At 44.7% G+C, this 10751-nt stretch overlaps 1 long non-coding RNA gene across 1 annotated transcript; it reads left to right on the forward strand.

The window, feature by feature from the left end:
- Nucleotides 1-9297: 9297 nt before the first annotated feature.
- LOC140105150 (uncharacterized) lies at nt 9298-10718 on the forward strand. Its single transcript, XR_011850507.1, has 3 exons — nt 9298-9441; nt 9621-9748; nt 10517-10718. It is a non-coding gene; the product is annotated as an uncharacterized lncRNA (long non-coding RNA).
- The last annotated feature ends 33 nt before the right edge of the window (nt 10719-10751 follow it).

Here is a 10751-nt window from a genome sequence, read left to right on the forward strand (position 1 = left end):
ACACATCCATGAATAAAGAATGGTACCAGAATGTCCTCCAAGAGCAACTTCTCCCAACCATCCAAGAGCAGTTTGGTGATCAACGATGCCTTTTCCAGCATGATGGAGCAGCTTGCCATAAAGCAAAGGTGATAGCTAAATGGCTCAGGGAACAAAACAGAGATTTTGGGTCCATGACCTGGAAACTCCCCAGATCTTAATTCCATTGAGAACTTGTGGTCAATCATCAAGAGACGGGTGGACAAACAAAAACCAACAAATTGTGACAATATGCAAGCATTGATTGTGCAAGAATGGACTGCTATCAGTCAGGATTTGGTCCAGAAGTTGATTGAGAGCATGCCAGGGAGAATTGCAGAGGTCCTGAAGAAGAAGGGTCAACTGTAATGGCAGGACACAACAAGGTCAGTGAGCCCTGACACTAAGACCCCAAATCTGTTCTTACCTACTTATTGGGTCCCCCTTAAACGGAGGCCAATAACTGGGGGACGTTCCCTCCATGGGTAAGGTGTGAACACTCAACAATACAGACAAACAAACACAATAAGGCAAGGTAAACAATCCGAGATGGCAGCAGCGGGGATAAACAAAACCAAATCACAAATCTAAATAGAATAGTCGAGACACAGGCAAGAAATCAGAATCCAGAAATCAGAGAATACAAGAGAGCTAGTTAACACAGCAAGATAGCAGTTTGACCAGCAAGGTATGATGGGAGAAAGCAGGTATTTATGCAGTTCCCAGACACGCCTCCAGCAGCACACTGGAGGAACTGTCAATCAGGCTAGTAAACCTTTCTGGGCAGGGCTGAAATGCAAGGCGCAGGGTGTGGCTCAGTAAATCCAAGCCCCAGTTCACACACAAATCAACACCACCTATTCTGCCAACTGCACATAGTGTGACGTTTTAGCACAGACGTTACAGTACCCCCCCTTTTATGAGGGCCACTGGACCCTCACCATTCCCATAGAGGTTGGGAGAAGGGCAATGGTCCATCTTGAGGGAAGGAGTCTTAGAGCTGGCACATACCATGCATTTGGCCACAAAATCACAAACTTTCTGTGACCATGAGGGCCACCAATAAGACCGAGCCACAAGGCACTTGGTGTCAGCAACACTAGAGTGTTCTGGTAACAACAAACTATGAATCCCCTCTAGGACTCTGCGGCAAAGATTTAGGGGTACATACAATCAGAAGGGGTGTCTCTGGGTGCCAGATCTTGACAGTTAGCAATAAACTTAGCAAGGCCACTATCAATGGTAGCAAGATTATCAGAGCACAAGATTTTTTCAGCTGAACTCTTGCACAGCCTCATGCACTGGATGAGACAAGCTGAAATCCACTTCCTTGTGGCACTTAGTCCCTGGGAAAATATCAGTCTCACAGTTGAGAGGCCTGTGCAGGATAAATGACACTACAGACTCTTTGACACAATCCAAAGCATACTTCGGAAACACATTTCTCTTTACCTGAATGGTAGAAATAAGAAGTGAAGTACAATGAGAGGAACACTTTAGCCCCCATTCAAGTAACTTCCCAGAACTCCGATCTAGCACAGAGTTATGCAGTGCTAACCAGGGAACACCCAAAATGACATCAGATGACAAATTATTCAAACCAAAAAACTCCATCTGCTCAGTGTGAACTGAGTCAACCTGCACAGAGATCTGAGGAGTCTTGAAATAAACTTTTCCCCTCCTTAAAGTGGCAGAATCTGCTCCTATAACCTGGTATGGTGGATCCAGTTTAACCAACTTCAAATCTAATGCTGAAACGAATGCAAAATCAAGAAAATTAGTGACAGACCCAGAATCTATAAGGGTCTGTCCAGACACAGATTTATCTTTAGCATTCAAGGTTACTGGCAAACGAATCTTATGATCAGACACAGATCTAAACTGGAATGGACCATCTCCTGAAGTCAGAACAATAATCTTCTGCTGCACATTTTCCCTGGTGCAAAGCAGTTAATTGACCTTCAGCAAAACTGGTTTTGTCTGATTCCTCAAATAAAGACCCCAAGGCAGAAAAGAAAAGGTCTACTGAAGACATTTCTGGGGCATTAAAAGCTAAAGAAAATGCCCATTCAGGAGGGCTTCCACACAGGAGTGACATGATGATGCCTACCCTCTGGGCATCATTACCAGAAGACTGGGGCCTAACACGAAAATACAAGTTACAACTCTCCCTGAAGGAGAAATAAAGCTTTCTATCACCACTAAAGAGATCAGGCAGCTTGACTTTAGGTTCACAAACTGACAAACCTGAGGTAGCAGGGGGGCGCTGTTCCTGCAACTGAACCCAATCAGCAAGGTTCTGTACCATCTGAACTTATGCTAATATCCTCCATAATACTGGCCCAGCGGAATATAATATGGGCTGTTAAAAATGTAATGGCAGGACAAAACAAGGACAGTGAGCCCTGACACTAAGACCCCCAATCTGTCCCTACCTACTTATTGGGTTCCAATAAGTGTGACGTTCCCTCCCTGGGTAAGGTGTGATCACTCAACAATACAGACAAACAAACACAATAAGGCAAGGTAAAAAATCCGAGATGGCAGCAGCGGGGAAAAACAAAACCAAATCACAAATCCAAATAGAATAGTCGAGACACAGGCAAGAAATCAGAATCCAGAAATCAGAGAATACAAGAGAGCTAGTGAACACAGCAAGATATCAGTTTGACCAGCAAGGTATGATGGGAGTAAGCAGGTGTTTATGCAGTTCCCAGACACGCCTCCAGCAGCACACTGGAGGAACTGTCAATCAGGCTAGTAACCCTTTCTGGGCAGGGCTGAAATGCAAGGCGCAGGGTGTGGCTCAGTAAATCCAAGCCCCAGTTCACACACAAATCAACACCACCTATTCTGCCAACTGTTTTGGCATGGACGTTACATCAACACTGCAAATATTGACTTGCTGCATTAACTCATTCTGCCTATAAAAGCTTTTGTTACTCATAATATGATTGCACTTGTATTTCTGTATGTGATAAAAACATCTGACAAACACACATAAAAACCAGAGGGCAACAGATCATGTGAAAATATAATATTTGTGTCATTCTCAAAACCTATGGCCATGACTGTACTACCAGGCTGGTGAATCTAGTCCTGAGGATCACTCTCCATGTCTACTCCAGTAATCCGGAATTCCTCCAGTAATCCGGCATCGGTTCTGAAATCGTTTGGCCCGTTGCCTGCAGTTGCTCCAATAAAGAACCGTGAGTTATCTTTGCACAACTTTGCCTCCATCTGTTCCCTGGATACGGCTGTATCATCACCATCCATTACCCAGGGACATACATTACGGACACTAAGCGGTTGCCCCAGGGAGAACCAGTACATCAGCCTCTCCCTCCATATTTTTTGCACACACCACCTGCTGGAGACTTTCCAGGCTGTAGGACAGCTCTCCGGTCCCCATAGCAAGCAACGTGACATCAGCATTCCTAGGCCGCAACCGCCAGCCACTCCGGTATCCTGGGCCCCGCCTGCCTCCAGGCCCCAAGAAAAGGCTAGGCCCTGGTGGGGGATGTTACACCTGTGCAGCATCCAGCAGCTGCCAGACGAAGTAAGGCTTCGTGTCACCTTGTAGGGTCTCTCAGGGTCCATTAGTTAGGTTCCTGATAGCGAGTTTGCCCTTATCAGAGTGGTTTTATCTGCTGTAAGCAGAGCCATAGCCGGCAGGGACATTACAGGGATAGTTCGCCACTACTAGTGCCAAGTCTGTTTGTGGTAGCACTGTTGCTAGACAAGTTCGCGACAAGTAGTCACAGAAGCAGAAGTGCTAATGTCTTGTTGAATGAATTCCTGATTTTGTGACCACTGACTAACATTTTGTATTCTGGACCCCATGGGGGTTTCCAGCAACCTTTGATAACCACATTAAACTGAGAAAGTAACAGTCTGTAGCTTTGTTTATGTTCAAATAGAGGAAGTATAACTGAAAGTAAGCAAACTATATTACAATGGAAGACATTAACCCCTTAGCGCTCAGCGAATAGCACTCAACACAGTACAGCTACTGCGCAGAGACGAACCTGCATCGTTAGCCGAGGGGTTTCAACGGTAATCTACTGTTGACATCCCCGGCTAACACCCACATTTAAAATGCCTTCCAGGGGTCTTTACCCCACGATCGGCCCCCCGCGCCGTTTTCGGGGGGGCTGATCACTGCTATGGCACCTCTGGGGTCCGATCGGGACCCCAGAGAAGCCTGAAGGCAGTGCCTTTAAGATGGCGTCTGTGACGTCTTCTTAAAGGCAAAGTGTCAGCCTATGCATCTGCATAGGCTGGCACTGCTAATACCCTGCAATACATCAGTATTGCAGAGTATTATCATGAAAAAGCAATCAAAAAAATGTAAAAAAAAATGTTTTTCAACTAAAAATGCCCATAAGCCCCAAAACATATAAAGAGACATATAACGCTCAAAAAAGTCTAAATCATAACACAAACCCCACATATATAGTATCACCGCGTCCGTAACAATCCATAGAATAAAAGTAAATAACTATTGAACCCATATGATGAACGCCGTAAAAAAAAACGTTAAAAACCCGCCCAAAATTATGATTTTTACCTATTATATCTCACTAAAAATGCAATAAAAAGTGATCAACAAAACATATGTACTCCAGAATGATACTGTTGCAAAGAACAACATGTCCCACAAAAAACAAGCCATCAACCAGCTCTGTAGCCAAAAATGTAACAATGTTATGCCACTTGGAAGACGGCGATGCAAAAATGATAGATTTTTCCCCACATTAGGGTTTTATTTGGCAAATTTAGTAAAACATAAGAAAAAATATTCATGTCTGGTATCCCCGTAATCGTATTGACCCATAGAATAAAGATAACAGAATTATTAGGATATACGGTGAACACGAAAAAAAAAAAAAAGTAAAAAATCCAGTACAGAATTGATGCTTTTCTACTCATGACCTCAAAAAAAGTTCCTAAATTTTCAACAATAGGTGATACCAACCCCAAAATGGTAACACTGGAAAAAGCATCTCATCGCACAAAAAAAATGCCGTCACATGACCCAAATAACGGAAAAGCGAAAATTTTATAGCCTTCAAAAGGGAGCAACGAGAAAACTAAAATCCTGGCAGCTGCAGGGTGCTCCTTCCCTTCTGCGCCTCGCTGTGCCCCCATAACACAAGTAATGTCCACATGTGGGGGGGTCGCTGCACTCAGGAGAAATTGTAGAACAAATTTTATGGTGGGTTTTCTCTTTTTATCTTTTGGAAATGTGTAAATTTTAGGGATAAATGAACGTATAACCAACAAAATTTGACCATTCTAAATTTCACCGCCATTTTGATTCAATTACTATGAAGATCTCAAGGGGTTAACAATCTTTGTAAATGCTGTTTCTGATAGTTTGTGGGGTGCAGATTTCAAAATGGGTTGGTTATATAGGGGGTTTTTGATGCTAAATATGTAAAATTTAATTTCAAACAGTATTTATCCGCAAAATAGTCAATTCTGAAAATACGGAAAATCGCTATTCGATTTGTAGGCTGCGTGACGTCAAAATAAATTATCCAAACATTTCAAAAATTATGAAAATGTAAAGTAGACAAATGGGAAATGTTATTCAGCAAGTTATTTAGGTGTTAAATCGATCTGCCTGAAAACGCTGTGATTTTGAATTTCGAAAATGGCAAATTTTTCTAAAAATTCATAATTTTTTTCCTTTTTTTGTAAATAAACGCAAAACTTATCAGCCAAAATTTACCACTAAAATGAAGTACAACATGTGGGGAAAAAAACAAATCTCAGAATCGCTTTGATAAGTAAAAGTGTTCAAAAGTTATAACCATATAAAGAGACGCAGGTCAGAATCCAAAAATGGGACTGAGCCTTAAGCTGTAAAATGGCTGCGTCCTTAAGGGATTAACAAATCATTGAAGTCAATACAATTTGAAAAGATGTGTTTTCTTTCTGATCTGTTGTTAATTTGGTGACATGACCTGGCTATAATCTGATGGAATTGGTAAATAAAATGGGGCACATTTACTTACACGGCCGCTAGAGATTACCCAAAGTGCATTATCCGATGATAATGGACTGTGCCACGATTCACTAAGAACATGCACCCGATATCTTGCATGTGTCGCTTCCCCGCTCAGGTCCAACAGAGTTCACCTTTTTTTTCGTGGTGCATGTAAGTGCTTGAATGTTAAATCCTGCGCTCAGTCTGAATCAGTCTGATCATCCGACACCAAGCACTGTGACAACAGTGTGCTTAGGTCGCAATAACCAGCCACTCCGTTATTCTGGGCCCAAATCCCGCATGTGGTGCAGGAGAAAATTGAGCTTGCCACAGCTCCTGGTGGGAAGTACCCAAGCTCCACCCCCTGGTGGGAGGACTTCCTGCTCTACCTCGAGCGTGCCACATGGAGTGACCAGGAAGCTTGCATCATGGCAACACCATGACAGCTCCCCCTGGAAGAAGCGCCCTAGGCATTCGAAACCGTCATCATGCTGGCAGCACATCCTATCTGGTGGCCATCCGCCACGCACCAATTTCATCGGGGACTGACCCGGGCTTCTGTCCTGAATACCTACCTGCGATCAGTTACGGAACGGAGCTTGTTTCCTTGGCGGTACCTATCCCAGCAACCGGGCGCTGGTGCCGAGAGTCTGGGCTGGAGTTCTCCTGCGAGAACCCCAAGAAACCATCGTGGAGATGGCCATACCTCCTGCTCCAAAGCCGGAAAGCCACTCCTGAGGCGACAGAGCCTCCAGCAAACCCGCAGCAAGTCCTGGCTGTCGATCCACTGGTGGAAGCTCCTGCACCTGCAAGGATCACCGGGAGACTTGGAGGAGGAGGAGGGAGCTAGGGCCCTGCCTACTTATTCCTAGACCCTACTATTATCCTGGGACTTGCAGATCAACCGGCTGGTGAGGCTAACACTCCAGAGGCCAGCGTTCCTGCTCCTGAGTCTCAGGAGAGCAGTGATGATGTTCATGAGCCTGCAGTTCCTGAAACCACCACCAGATGTACCCAGCCGGCTGCAGCTTCAACCAGGGATCTGGAACCAATTTCTGCTGACTCAGACAGTGAGTAATTCCCTGATGGGTTGAAGCCCATTATCTGCTTTGTAAATATTCTCCCAGTTGGGCTGAGCCCACTTACCCTTGTTGAGCAAGAGACTTTCCTGTACTCTCATTCCTGGTTTAAAAGTCAAGAGATTCTCCTTGAACTTTTTCCCAGTTGTGCTATGAAAAGCACCCCTCTCTGCTGACTGCAGAGCAACAACACTTGCTGCATCAAAGGACTGTGTCCCTCACATCAAGAGGAGATCCTTTGCTTTATTTTCCCTGCTTTTTCCTTCATTAAGGACTGTGCCCAGAAGATGGACTCTCTGTACCAGAGCTCTCTAAGAGACTTATGGTTGGTTACTGCAAGGAAAAAGTTTACTATTTATTGCCTATTTCATGCCTTTTCTTTTAAAGGAAATGGACATTTCTCTGCTATTTGCTATATACCCATTGGGCTGTTAAAGCCAATGAGAATCTGTTTGCACGACTATAGTAATAATAGTTATATGTCAGTTTGCCTTTAACCTTTCGGTTAGGCCTTGCAGCTTTGAGGACAAGCCTGTGTCGGACCGTTTTTGTATTTTTGTCCAATCCTGACCGCAGGCTTACACCTCAAATTGGAGCTCCGTACTTGTGTGGCCTCTGTTAACTGCGGGTCTTTAGGGGACCGGGGGTGTCTAAGTAGTGACACCTAGATGTCACAGGCCGTGGTCAGGCCAAATATAAAGATGTATTGCCATTGGGGTTTCTAAGTCTATCAAGTTTGTGGATTTTGAGATGTACACATTCATGTGGACAATATACCATCGTAAATATGACCCGGCGGCTAGGTTTTGGGGATGAGAAGAGAAGGGCTGTACTGACCTGTCCCACCTATGCTGGACTGTGAGGTGGCTTTTGGGGAGATATCTCATAATTTTACTGTGTGAACAGTATGACAACATAGGTCCTCCAGGCGTGACCAATTATAAGTACTTGAGAGTCATGAGGAGAGTGAATACATGGACATACATTCAAGTACAATAAGACAATCCATAAGGGGAAGGGATGGCACACAAACGGGGGGGCGGGGGGGACAACAGCGGTAACTAGGCAAATGGGGTAGGGGGAGAGAAGCTTTTCCTGTGAATTTAATAGGAATATACAAAAGAGGCCTCAGGAGGAAGGGATAATGTTATGGTTATGGAGCAGTCTGGGGATCCGGCCTCAAGAGGTTTTTGAATCTTTGGGATTCCCGGGAATAATTGCCACAGTTTTATTAATGGCTCGGAAGTGCCTGAGGTGTCAGCAACAACCTCCTCCATATGGTAGATGTGCAGCATTTCTTGAGCCCATTCAGAGATGGTGGGAAACACAGTTGAGCGCCATTTATGGGGGATGTCCATATCTTTGGCCCAACCAGCCAAATAAGGCAATGCTGAGGTATCCGATTCCTTCAGCAGGAGACTATATATTTGGGAGACTGGTTGGGATTCTGCACGAAACAGAGCCTCAAAGGGAGTCTAACCGGGCATTAAAGGTTGCTGTGGGTCTCGGCCTCTAAGAAAAGATTCCAGTTGGGTCAGTTCCAGCCATGATAGTCTTGAGGTGGCCGCTAGCTCTAGGAGTTCCCTATGTTGTGGGATCGGTGTGCAACATCCCCCAGCCGGGACCCGGAATACCTGAGTGGCTGGTGGTTGTGCTCTAGGCATGCTAGTGTCACGGTGCTTGGTATGGGGACCCAGAGGGCTGTCCTACAGCCTGGCAGGTCTCCAGCAGGTGGTGTTGGCAAGAAATGATGAGGGAGAGACTGTTATGGTAGTTCTCCTGGGGCAACCCTTTGGGGTCTGGAGTATGAGTGACAGCCGTAGTAGCAGGGATCAGACGGAGGCAGACGTTGTCTGAAAGCAACTTACAGTTCTTTATTGGAACCAACAGGAACAGTGGATAACGTGCCCAAACAAATCTTGACAAAATAGGAAAATGCTGGGGATGCACTTGGAGAGGGAACCACATGGATTATCACCAGTCTGGATGCAAGGGCAGGCTGGGAGTTAGCTGTGTCCTAGTAGGATGCTTCAGCTTGTCCTGGGTTACTTCAGATATCACCCTTGAAGGTAGGATGATACCCCTTTTCTCTCACTAACTCCTCAGAGCTCTACTGTCTCACTGCTTGGTCTGACTGACTAGTCTTTCTGACTGACCCTTGTCAGACTGGACTCCTGACTGACTGCGCTCTCTGTCTCTCCTCACTACACTGACTGAACTCCTGTCAGACTAACCTAACTGACTGAACTGACTGTTGGCACTCTCCAACCGTCACTTCTCCTCAGCTCCTGGTCAGGCGGTGGTTACTCCTCCAATTACATCCCAGCTTACAATACAATATTATAACAGGTGTGATTGGCTGATGGAATGACATCACATTAAACAATTAATTCCTGCCTTACCAGGCAGGATCTACCGCTGCAGTGTTCCCTGTGGTGTGTAGTGACCTGCTGTGGGGTTGATCAGACTCCAAACAGGTTGCAAGCTACATATTGGGACGTATTCGCAACAACCCCTCTGCCTTGCAGGTGCCTCCCCGAGGATATCATGCATACGAAGGTCCTCGTGGCTATATCAGTCCAGAAACATAGTTTTGGAGAATGCTGGTTGGAAATCTGGATTAAGAAAGAGAGGTGTGAGGGGACCCCAGGGACGGGTGAGTATCTTTAACTTTGAGAGACCTCTCCATGTTTTTAACGTTTGAGCTAGGAATAGAGTTTGAGGCTCTATTTCTGCATGCTGATAGGACACCCACGGTAACAGTTTTATGGGGATTGGGGAGCTATATTGCTCTAGGCGAACCCACTGTTTAGTGGATAAATGGTAAAACAATAGGACACTTATAAAATGACGCCAACACAAAGCAGACATGTGGTAAATCCATAAAAAAATTCTCAAAAATTTTACATGTGGCAGCAGCATCTTACCCTTGGGCTATTGCAAATCACCTCCCCGATATACGTTTCGGCGTTACACGTCTTCCTCCAAGGGGAGGTGTGTAACACTGAAATTTACATCAGGGAGGTGACTTGCAATAGCCCACGGGTAAGATGTTGCTGCCACAAGTTAAAATTTTTTGATTGAGTACTGACCTGTGCCTTTGATTTATGGCATGTACACACTCTACATTTAGGCATTAGTTGGGTCGTTGAGCCCTTTATGTATACTGACATCTGACAATTTAATATTGGATATGCCCAAATGCTGTATTTCCACCTTTTAATGAATATTTGAGCAATTTTATTAAGTGTATTTAATAAAGTATACTTGGTTTGTCATATTGCAGAGGTTCCTTCTCTTGCCTATTTTATAGCTGGTCTTGTGGTAGGTGCCATATTTACAGTGATTATGCCAGAGAAAAATTTTTTATAACGTTCTAAAGTTATTACCAGATGAAGTGACACAGAGCATTGTTGAAAAGTAGGGCTTGGTCATCAAGGTGAACGTGAGCACTAAGGGGTTAAACAGAAGTGGAGTGCAGTAGGGGCCCTAAGTCATCAGATGGTCACTGACAAGACAACTGGTGGAGGTAAGTTAAAGCTATTACAATTGTGACATGCAGGGCTTGATAAATTCCCCCCAGTGATCTTAAATGCCAAACAGTCTTTTATCTGCTGAGAATCTCATCCTATGTCCTTATTACATTAGAAACAGTGACA

The sequence above is a fragment of the Engystomops pustulosus genome, chromosome 10, assembly GCF_040894005.1.
Source record: "Engystomops pustulosus chromosome 10, aEngPut4.maternal, whole genome shotgun sequence".
NCBI classification, from domain to species: Eukaryota; Metazoa; Chordata; class Amphibia; order Anura; family Leptodactylidae; genus Engystomops; species Engystomops pustulosus.